We start from the raw sequence: 12,500 nt of genomic DNA, 5'->3' as shown, positions 1-12,500 counted from the left end.
GGTCCTTTGGGTGACCAGGTGCACGCCGGCCTTTGGGTGACCAGGTGCACACGGTCCTTTTGGGTGACCAGGTGCACGCCGGCCTTTGGGTGACCAGGTGCACATGGTCCTTTTGGGTGACCAGGTGCACGCCGGCCTTTGGGTGACCAGGTGCACGCCGGTCCTTTTGGGTGACCAGGTGCACAAGTTCCATTTGGGTGACCAGGTGCACGCGGTTCATAACAGCGCGGTTATCTGCTTTAATGTCCGAGGAGGGGTGCTTAAGTGTGGGTGCCCTGGTTCACCTGGTATGCGAGGTTGTGGAGGTGGGGGGGGTCCCCTGCTGGTATCATCCCCGAAATAGAGGGGTGATACCCGGGTGGTGAGTAAGGGCCTACAAGCCTGGAGGTCAATAGCTCCAGGGGGTAAGCTCTACTGTCATGTCCGTAAATAGAGTGGTGTTACCCGGGTTTTGAACCATATTTTAATTTTTGGGTTACCAGATGCACACGGGTCTTTTGGAAAACAATCACAATCTGCATCCATCGTAATATCTTAAACTGTATATAAAGCACCTAAGGACGGGCCTGACCGAGAGAGGGCCGTAGTAGGGTACTCCCCTAGCGGGCTATATCAATAGAATGACCGGTAAAATGATTTAAAACAGTTTTATAATTTTTGGGTTACCAGATGCACACGGGTCTTTTGGAAAACAATCACAATCTGCATCCATCGTAATATATGAAACTGTATATAAAGCACTGAAGGACGGCCCCGACCGAGACAGGGCCTTAGTGGGGTGCTCCCATAGCGGGCTATATCAATAGAATGACCGGTAAAAGTATTTAAAACCGTTTTATAATTTTTGGGTTACCAGATGCACGTTTTCAATCACCAGTTGCACGGAGGATTAATAGCAATCTGCATCCATCGTGATTTCTTAAAGTGTGTAAAAAGCACCCAAGGACGGCCCTGACAGAGAGAGGGCCGTAGTGGGGCACTCCCCTAGCGGGCTATATCAATAGAATGACGGGTAAAAGTATTTAAAACCCTTTTATAATTTTTGGGTTACCAGATGCACGTTTTCAATCACCAGGTGCACGGAGGAAAATGAGCATTTGCATCCATAGTCATGTTTTAAACCGTCCATAAAGCACTCTTGGCCGGCCCCGGCAGAGAGAGAAAGAGATGGTGAAAAAAAAAAAAAATCATCATCAGACCTTCCATAAATAATTCGGGCCGGCCCCCATTGCTAAAGGTCCGTAGTAGGGTGCGCCATAAGCGGACATGAATAGATGGAACACCGCTAACCGCATAGAGAACCGTGTTTTGGGTGACCAGGTGCACGTTTTCAATCACCAGTTGCACATTTTCAATCACCAGTTGCACGGAGGATTAATAGCAATCTGCATCCATCGCGATTTCTTAAAGTGTCTATAAAGCACTCAGGACGGGCCCGACCGAGACAGGGCCTTAGTGGGGTGCTCCCATAGCGGGCAACAATGAGAGGGGTGCCTTTAAATTCATTTTGAACCATATTTGAAATTTTGGGTTACCAGATGCACGTTTTCAATCACCAGTTGCACGGAGGATTAATAGCAATCTGCATCCATCGTGATTTCTTAAAGTGTGTAAAAAGCACCCAAGGACGGCCCTGACAGAGAGAGGGCCGTAGTGGGGCACTCCCCTAGCGGGCTATATCAATAGAATGACGGGTAAAAGTATTTAAAACCCTTTTATAATTTTTGGGTTACCAGATGCACGTTTTCAATCACCAGGTGCACGGAGGAAAATGAGCATTTGCATCCATAGTCATGTTTTAAACCGTCCATAAAGCACTCTTGGCCGGCCCCGGCAGAGAGAGAAAGAGATGGTGAAAAAAAAAAAAAATCATCATCAGACCTTCCATAAATAATTCGGGCCGGCCCCCATTGCTAAAGGTCCGTAGTAGGGTGCGCCATAAGCGGACATGAATAGATGGAACACCGCTAACCGCATAGAGAACCGTGTTTTGGGTGACCAGGTGCACGTTTTCAATCACCAGTTGCACATTTTCAATCACCAGTTGCACGGAGGATTAATAGCAATCTGCATCCATCGCGATTTCTTAAAGTGTCTATAAAGCACTCAGGACGGGCCCGACCGAGACAGGGCCTTAGTGGGGTGCTCCCATAGCGGGCAACAATGAGAGGGGTGCCTTTAAATTCATTTTGAACCATATTTGAAATTTTGGGTTACCAGATGCACGTTTTCAATCACCAGTTGCACGGAGGATTAATAGCAATCTGCATCCATCGTGATTTCTTAAAGTGTGTAAAAAGCACCCAAGGACGGCCCTGACAGAGAGAGGGCCGTAGTGGGGCACTCCCCTAGCGGGCTATATCAATAGAATGACGGGTAAAAGTATTTAAAACCCTTTTATAATTTTTGGGTTACCAGATGCACGTTTTCAATCACCAGGTGCACGGAGGAAAATGAGCATTTGCATCCATAGTCATGTTTTAAACCGTCCATAAAGCACTCTTGGCCGGCCCCGGCAGAGAGAGAAAGAGATGGTGAAAAAAAAAAAAAATCATCATCAGACCTTCCATAAATAATTCGGGCCGGCCCCCATTGCTAAAGGTCCGTAGTAGGGTGCGCCATAAGCGGACATGAATAGATGGAACACCGCTAACCGCATAGAGAACCGTGTTTTGGGTGACCAGGTGCACGTTTTCAATCACCAGTTGCACATTTTCAATCACCAGTTGCACGGAGGATTAATAGCAATCTGCATCCATCGCGATTTCTTAAAGTGTCTATAAAGCACTCAGGACGGGCCCGACCGAGACAGGGCCTTAGTGGGGTGCTCCCATAGCGGGCAACAATGAGAGGGGTGCCTTTAAATTCATTTTGAACCATATTTGAAATTTTGGGTTACCAGATGCACGTTTTCAATCACCAGTTGCACGGAGGATTAATAGCAATCTGCATCCATCGTGATTTCTTAAAGTGTGTAAAAAGCACCCAAGGACGGCCCTGACAGAGAGAGGGCCGTAGTGGGGCACTCCCCTAGCGGGCTATATCAATAGAATGACGGGTAAAAGTATTTAAAACCCTTTTATAATTTTTGGGTTACCAGATGCACGTTTTCAATCACCAGGTGCACGGAGGAAAATGAGCATTTGCATCCATAGTCATGTTTTAAACCGTCCATAAAGCACTCTTGGCCGGCCCCGGCAGAGAGAGAAAGAGATGGTGAAAAAAAAAAAAAAATCATCATCAGACCTTCCATAAATAATTCGGGCCGGCCCCCATTGCTAAAGGTCCGTAGTAGGGTGCGCCATAAGCGGACATGAATAGATGGAACACCGCTAACCGCATAGAGAACCGTGTTTTGGGTGACCAGGTGCACGTTTTCAATCACCAGTTGCACATTTTCAATCACCAGTTGCACGGAGGATTAATAGCAATCTGCATCCATCGCGATTTCTTAAAGTGTCTATAAAGCACTCAGGACGGGCCCGACCGAGACAGGGCCTTAGTGGGGTGCTCCCATAGCGGGCAACAATGAGAGGGGTGCCTTTAAATTCATTTTGAACCATATTTGAAATTTTGGGTTACCAGATGCACGTTTTCAATCACCAGTTGCACGGAGGATTAATAGCAATCTGCATCCATCGTGATTTCTTAAAGTGTGTAAAAAGCACCCAAGGACGGCCCTGACAGAGAGAGGGCCGTAGTGGGGCACTCCCCTAGCGGGCTATATCAATAGAATGACGGGTAAAAGTATTTAAAACCCTTTTATAATTTTTGGGTTACCAGATGCACGTTTTCAATCACCAGGTGCACGGAGGAAAATGAGCATTTGCATCCATAGTCATGTTTTAAACCGTCCATAAAGCACTCTTGGCCGGCCCCGGCAGAGAGAGAAAGAGATGGTGAAAAAAAAAAAAAATCATCATCAGACCTTCCATAAATAATTCGGGCCGGCCCCCATTGCTAAAGGTCCGTAGTAGGGTGCGCCATAAGCGGACATGAATAGATGGAACACCGCTAACCGCATAGAGAACCGTGTTTTGGGTGACCAGGTGCACGTTTTCAATCACCAGTTGCACATTTTCAATCACCAGTTGCACGGAGGATTAATAGCAATCTGCATCCATCGCGATTTCTTAAAGTGTCTATAAAGCACTCAGGACGGGCCCGACCGAGACAGGGCCTTAGTGGGGTGCTCCCATAGCGGGCAACAATGAGAGGGGTGCCTTTAAATTCATTTTGAACCATATTTGAAATTTTGGGTTACCAGATGCACGTTTTCAATCACCAGTTGCACGGAGGATTAATAGCAATCTGCATCCATCGTGATTTCTTAAAGTGTGTAAAAAGCACCCAAGGACGGCCCTGACAGAGAGAGGGCCGTAGTGGGGCACTCCCCTAGCGGGCTATATCAATAGAATGACGGGTAAAAGTATTTAAAACCCTTTTATAATTTTTGGGTTACCAGATGCACGTTTTCAATCACCAGGTGCACGGAGGAAAATGAGCATTTGCATCCATAGTCATGTTTTAAACCGTCCATAAAGCACTCTTGGCCGGCCCCGGCAGAGAGAGAAAGAGATGGTGAAAAAAAAAAAAAATCATCATCAGACCTTCCATAAATAATTCGGGCCGGCCCCCATTGCTAAAGGTCCGTAGTAGGGTGCGCCATAAGCGGACATGAATAGATGGAACACCGCTAACCGCATAGAGAACCGTGTTTTGGGTGACCAGGTGCACGTTTTCAATCACCAGTTGCACATTTTCAATCACCAGTTGCACGGAGGATTAATAGCAATCTGCATCCATCGCGATTTCTTAAAGTGTCTATAAAGCACTCAGGACGGGCCCGACCGAGACAGGGCCTTAGTGGGGTGCTCCCATAGCGGGCAACAATGAGAGGGGTGCCTTTAAATTCATTTTGAACCATATTTGAAATTTTGGGTTACCAGATGCACGTTTTCAATCACCAGTTGCACGGAGGATTAATAGCAATCTGCATCCATCGTGATTTCTTAAAGTGTGTAAAAAGCACCCAAGGACGGCCCTGACAGAGAGAGGGCCGTAGTGGGGCACTCCCCTAGCGGGCTATATCAATAGAATGACGGGTAAAAGTATTTAAAACCCTTTTATAATTTTTGGGTTACCAGATGCACGTTTTCAATCACCAGGTGCACGGAGGAAAATGAGCATTTGCATCCATAGTCATGTTTTAAACCGTCCATAAAGCACTCTTGGCCGGCCCCGGCAGAGAGAGAAAGAGATGGTGAAAAAAAAAAAAAATCATCATCAGACCTTCCATAAATAATTCGGGCCGGCCCCCATTGCTAAAGGTCCGTAGTAGGGTGCGCCATAAGCGGACATGAATAGATGGAACACCGCTAACCGCATAGAGAACCGTGTTTTGGGTGACCAGGTGCACGTTTTCAATCACCAGTTGCACATTTTCAATCACCAGTTGCACGGAGGATTAATAGCAATCTGCATCCATCGCGATTTCTTAAAGTGTCTATAAAGCACTCAGGACGGGCCCGACCGAGACAGGGCCTTAGTGGGGTGCTCCCATAGCGGGCAACAATGAGAGGGGTGCCTTTAAATTCATTTTGAACCATATTTGAAATTTTGGGTTACCAGATGCACGTTTTCAATCACCAGTTGCACGGAGGATTAATAGCAATCTGCATCCATCGTGATTTCTTAAAGTGTGTAAAAAGCACCCAAGGACGGCCCTGACAGAGAGAGGGCCGTAGTGGGGCACTCCCCTAGCGGGCTATATCAATAGAATGACGGGTAAAAGTATTTAAAACCCTTTTATAATTTTTGGGTTACCAGATGCACGTTTTCAATCACCAGGTGCACGGAGGAAAATGAGCATTTGCATCCATAGTCATGTTTTAAACCGTCCATAAAGCACTCTTGGCCGGCCCCGGCAGAGAGAGAAAGAGATGGTGAAAAAAAAAAAAAATCATCATCAGACCTTCCATAAATAATTCGGGCCGGCCCCCATTGCTAAAGGTCCGTAGTAGGGTGCGCCATAAGCGGACATGAATAGATGGAACACCGCTAACCGCATAGAGAACCGTGTTTTGGGTGACCAGGTGCACGTTTTCAATCACCAGTTGCACATTTTCAATCACCAGTTGCACGGAGGATTAATAGCAATCTGCATCCATCGCGATTTCTTAAAGTGTCTATAAAGCACTCAGGACGGGCCCGACCGAGACAGGGCCTTAGTGGGGTGCTCCCATAGCGGGCAACAATGAGAGGGGTGCCTTTAAATTCATTTTGAACCATATTTGAAATTTTGGGTTACCAGATGCACGTTTTCAATCACCAGTTGCACGGAGGATTAATAGCAATCTGCATCCATCGTGATTTCTTAAAGTGTGTAAAAAGCACCCAAGGACGGCCCTGACAGAGAGAGGGCCGTAGTGGGGCACTCCCCTAGCGGGCTATATCAATAGAATGACGGGTAAAAGTATTTAAAACCCTTTTATAATTTTTGGGTTACCAGATGCACGTTTTCAATCACCAGGTGCACGGAGGAAAATGAGCATTTGCATCCATAGTCATGTTTTAAACCGTCCATAAAGCACTCTTGGCCGGCCCCGGCAGAGAGAGAAAGAGATGGTGAAAAAAAAAAAAAATCATCATCAGACCTTCCATAAATAATTCGGGCCGGCCCCCATTGCTAAAGGTCCGTAGTAGGGTGCGCCATAAGCGGACATGAATAGATGGAACACCGCTAACCGCATAGAGAACCGTGTTTTGGGTGACCAGGTGCACGTTTTCAATCACCAGTTGCACATTTTCAATCACCAGTTGCACGGAGGATTAATAGCAATCTGCATCCATCGCGATTTCTTAAAGTGTCTATAAAGCACTCAGGACGGGCCCGACCGAGACAGGGCCTTAGTGGGGTGCTCCCATAGCGGGCAACAATGAGAGGGGTGCCTTTAAATTCATTTTGAACCATATTTGAAATTTTGGGTTACCAGATGCACGTTTTCAATCACCAGTTGCACGGAGGATTAATAGCAATCTGCATCCATCGTGATTTCTTAAAGTGTGTAAAAAGCACCCAAGGACGGCCCTGACAGAGAGAGGGCCGTAGTGGGGCACTCCCCTAGCGGGCTATATCAATAGAATGACGGGTAAAAGTATTTAAAACCCTTTTATAATTTTTGGGTTACCAGATGCACGTTTTCAATCACCAGGTGCACGGAGGAAAATGAGCATTTGCATCCATAGTCATGTTTTAAACCGTCCATAAAGCACTCTTGGCCGGCCCCGGCAGAGAGAGAAAGAGATGGTGAAAAAAAAAAAAAATCATCATCAGACCTTCCATAAATAATTCGGGCCGGCCCCCATTGCTAAAGGTCCGTAGTAGGGTGCGCCATAAGCGGACATGAATAGATGGAACACCGCTAACCGCATAGAGAACCGTGTTTTGGGTGACCAGGTGCACGTTTTCAATCACCAGTTGCACATTTTCAATCACCAGTTGCACGGAGGATTAATAGCAATCTGCATCCATCGCGATTTCTTAAAGTGTCTATAAAGCACTCAGGACGGGCCCGACCGAGACAGGGCCTTAGTGGGGTGCTCCCATAGCGGGCAACAATGAGAGGGGTGCCTTTAAATTCATTTTGAACCATATTTGAAATTTTGGGTTACCAGATGCACGTTTTCAATCACCAGTTGCACGGAGGATTAATAGCAATCTGCATCCATCGTGATTTCTTAAAGTGTGTAAAAAGCACCCAAGGACGGCCCTGACAGAGAGAGGGCCGTAGTGGGGCACTCCCCTAGCGGGCTATATCAATAGAATGACGGGTAAAAGTATTTAAAACCCTTTTATAATTTTTGGGTTACCAGATGCACGTTTTCAATCACCAGGTGCACGGAGGAAAATGAGCATTTGCATCCATAGTCATGTTTTAAACCGTCCATAAAGCACTCTTGGCCGGCCCCGGCAGAGAGAGAAAGAGATGGTGAAAAAAAAAAAAAAATCATCATCAGACCTTCCATAAATAATTCGGGCCGGCCCCCATTGCTAAAGGTCCGTAGTAGGGTGCGCCATAAGCGGACATGAATAGATGGAACACCGCTAACCGCATAGAGAACCGTGTTTTGGGTGACCAGGTGCACGTTTTCAATCACCAGTTGCACATTTTCAATCACCAGTTGCACGGAGGATTAATAGCAATCTGCATCCATCGCGATTTCTTAAAGTGTCTATAAAGCACTCAGGACGGGCCCGACCGAGACAGGGCCTTAGTGGGGTGCTCCCATAGCGGGCAACAATGAGAGGGGTGCCTTTAAATTCATTTTGAACCATATTTGAAATTTTGGGTTACCAGATGCACGTTTTCAATCACCAGTTGCACGGAGGATTAATAGCAATCTGCATCCATCGTGATTTCTTAAAGTGTGTAAAAAGCACCCAAGGACGGCCCTGACAGAGAGAGGGCCGTAGTGGGGCACTCCCCTAGCGGGCTATATCAATAGAATGACGGGTAAAAGTATTTAAAACCCTTTTATAATTTTTGGGTTACCAGATGCACGTTTTCAATCACCAGGTGCACGGAGGAAAATGAGCATTTGCATCCATAGTCATGTTTTAAACCGTCCATAAAGCACTCTTGGCCGGCCCCGGCAGAGAGAGAAAGAGATGGTGAAAAAAAAAAAAATCATCATCAGACCTTCCATAAATAATTCGGGCCGGCCCCCATTGCTAAAGGTCCGTAGTAGGGTGCGCCATAAGCGGACATGAATAGATGGAACACCGCTAACCGCATAGAGAACCGTGTTTTGGGTGACCAGGTGCACGTTTTCAATCACCAGTTGCACATTTTCAATCACCAGTTGCACGGAGGATTAATAGCAATCTGCATCCATCGCGATTTCTTAAAGTGTCTATAAAGCACTCAGGACGGGCCCGACCGAGACAGGGCCTTAGTGGGGTGCTCCCATAGCGGGCAACAATGAGAGGGGTGCCTTTAAATTCATTTTGAACCATATTTGAAATTTTGGGTTACCAGATGCACGTTTTCAATCACCAGTTGCACGGAGGATTAATAGCAATCTGCATCCATCGTGATTTCTTAAAGTGTGTAAAAAGCACCCAAGGACGGCCTGACAGAGAGAGGGCCGTAGTGGGGCACTCCCCTAGCGGGCTATATCAATAGAATGACGGGTAAAAGTATTTAAAACCCTTTTATAATTTTTGGGTTACCAGATGCACGTTTTCAATCACCAGGTGCACGGAGGAAAATGAGCATTTGCATCCATAGTCATGTTTTAAACCGTCCATAAAGCACTCTTGGCCGGCCCCGGCAGAGAGAGAAAGAGATGGTGAAAAAAAAAAAAAATCATCATCAGACCTTCCATAAATAATTCGGGCCGGCCCCCATTGCTAAAGGTCCGTAGTAGGGTGCGCCATAAGCGGACATGAATAGATGGAACACCGCTAACCGCATAGAGAACCGTGTTTTGGGTGACCAGGTGCACGTTTTCAATCACCAGTTGCACATTTTCAATCACCAGTTGCACGGAGGATTAATAGCAATCTGCATCCATCGCGATTTCTTAAAGTGTCTATAAAGCACTCAGGACGGGCCCGACCGAGACAGGGCCTTAGTGGGGTGCTCCCATAGCGGGCAACAATGAGAGGGGTGCCTTTAAATTCATTTTGAACCATATTTGAAATTTTGGGTTACCAGATGCACGTTTTCAATCACCAGTTGCACGGAGGATTAATAGCAATCTGCATCCATCGTGATTTCTTAAAGTGTGTAAAAAGCACCCAAGGACGGCCCTGACAGAGAGAGGGCCGTAGTGGGGCACTCCCCTAGCGGGCTATATCAATAGAATGACGGGTAAAAGTATTTAAAACCCTTTTATAATTTTTGGGTTACCAGATGCACGTTTTCAATCACCAGGTGCACGGAGGAAAATGAGCATTTGCATCCATAGTCATGTTTTAAACCGTCCATAAAGCACTCTTGGCCGGCCCCGGCAGAGAGAGAAAGAGATGGTGAAAAAAAAAAAAAAATCATCATCAGACCTTCCATAAATAATTCGGGCCGGCCCCCATTGCTAAAGGTCCGTAGTAGGGTGCGCCATAAGCGGACATGAATAGATGGAACACCGCTAACCGCATAGAGAACCGTGTTTTGGGTGACCAGGTGCACGTTTTCAATCACCAGTTGCACATTTTCAATCACCAGTTGCACGGAGGATTAATAGCAATCTGCATCCATCGCGATTTCTTAAAGTGTCTATAAAGCACTCAGGACGGGCCCGACCGAGACAGGGCCTTAGTGGGGTGCTCCCATAGCGGGCAACAATGAGAGGGGTGCCTTTAAATTCATTTTGAACCATATTTGAAATTTTGGGTTACCAGATGCACGTTTTCAATCACCAGTTGCACGGAGGATTAATAGCAATCTGCATCCATCGTGATTTCTTAAAGTGTGTAAAAAGCACCCAAGGACGGCCCTGACAGAGAGAGGGCCGTAGTGGGGCACTCCCCTAGCGGGCTATATCAATAGAATGACGGGTAAAAGTATTTAAAACCCTTTTATAATTTTTGGGTTACCAGATGCACGTTTTCAATCACCAGGTGCACGGAGGAAAATGAGCATTTGCATCCATAGTCATGTTTTAAACCGTCCATAAAGCACTCTTGGCCGGCCCCGGCAGAGAGAGAAAGAGATGGTGAAAAAAAAAAAAAATCATCATCAGACCTTCCATAAATAATTCGGGCCGGCCCCCATTGCTAAAGGTCCGTAGTAGGGTGCGCCATAAGCGGACATGAATAGATGGAACACCGCTAACCGCATAGAGAACCGTGTTTTGGGTGACCAGGTGCACGTTTTCAATCACCAGTTGCACATTTTCAATCACCAGTTGCACGGAGGATTAATAGCAATCTGCATCCATCGCGATTTCTTAAAGTGTCTATAAAGCACTCAGGACGGGCCCGACCGAGACAGGGCCTTAGTGGGGTGCTCCCATAGCGGGCAACAATGAGAGGGGTGCCTTTAAATTCATTTTGAACCATATTTGAAATTTTGGGTTACCAGATGCACGTTTTCAATCACCAGTTGCACGGAGGATTAATAGCAATCTGCATCCATCGTGATTTCTTAAAGTGTGTAAAAAGCACCCAAGGACGGCCCTGACAGAGAGAGGGCCGTAGTGGGGCACTCCCCTAGCGGGCTATATCAATAGAATGACGGGTAAAAGTATTTAAAACCCTTTTATAATTTTTGGGTTACCAGATGCACGTTTTCAATCACCAGGTGCACGGAGGAAAATGAGCATTTGCATCCATAGTCATGTTTAAACCGTCCATAAAGCACTCTTGGCCGGCCCCGGCAGAGAGAGAAAGAGATGGTGAAAAAAAAAAAAAAATCATCATCAGACCTTCCATAAATAATTCGGGCCGGCCCCCATTGCTAAAGGTCCGTAGTAGGGTGCGCCATAAGCGGACATGAATAGATGGAACACCGCTAACCGCATAGAGAACCGTGTTTTGGGTGACCAGGTGCACGTTTTCAATCACCAGTTGCACATTTTCAATCACCAGTTGCACGGAGGATTAATAGCAATCTGCATCCATCGCGATTTCTTAAAGTGTCTATAAAGCACTCAGGACGGGCCCGACCGAGACAGGGCCTTAGTGGGGTGCTCCCATAGCGGGCAACAATGAGAGGGGTGCCTTTAAATTCATTTTGAACCATATTTGAAATTTTGGGTTACCAGATGCACGTTTTCAATCACCAGTTGCACGGAGGATTAATAGCAATCTGCATCCATCGTGATTTCTTAAAGTGTGTAAAAAGCACCCAAGGACGGCCCTGACAGAGAGAGGGCCGTAGTGGGGCACTCCCCTAGCGGGCTATATCAATAGAATGACGGGTAAAAGTATTTAAAACCCTTTTATAATTTTTGGGTTACCAGATGCACGTTTTCAATCACCAGGTGCACGGAGGAAAATGAGCATTTGCATCCATAGTCATGTTTTAAACCGTCCATAAAGCACCCAGGGCCGGCCCCGGCAGAGAGAGAAAAAGAGGGGAAAAGTGTTGAAAAAAAAAAAAATCATACCTTCCATAAATAATTCGGACCGGCCCCCATTGAAAAGGTCCGTAGTAGGGTGCATCATTATCGGACATGAATCTCGGGAACACCGCTAACCGCATAGAGAACCGTGTTTTGGGTTACCAGATGCACGTTTTCAATCACCAGTTGCACGGAGAGAGAAAAAAAAAATCATACCTTCCATAAATAATTCGGACCGGCCCCATTGAAAAGGTCCGTAGTAGGGTGCATCATTATCGGACATGAATCTCGGGAACACCGCTAACCGCATAGAGAACCGTGTTTTGGGTGACCAGGTGCACGTTTTCAATCACCAGTTGCACGGAGAAAAAAAAAGTAATCATACCTTCCATAAATAATTCAGGCCGACCCCCATTGAAAAAGGTCCGTAG

Source organism: Oncorhynchus mykiss, unplaced genomic scaffold, assembly GCF_013265735.2.
Source record: "Oncorhynchus mykiss isolate Arlee unplaced genomic scaffold, USDA_OmykA_1.1 un_scaffold_210, whole genome shotgun sequence".
Classification (NCBI taxonomy): domain Eukaryota; kingdom Metazoa; phylum Chordata; class Actinopteri; order Salmoniformes; family Salmonidae; genus Oncorhynchus; species Oncorhynchus mykiss.
Note: the sequence above shows the minus strand (reverse complement) of the source record.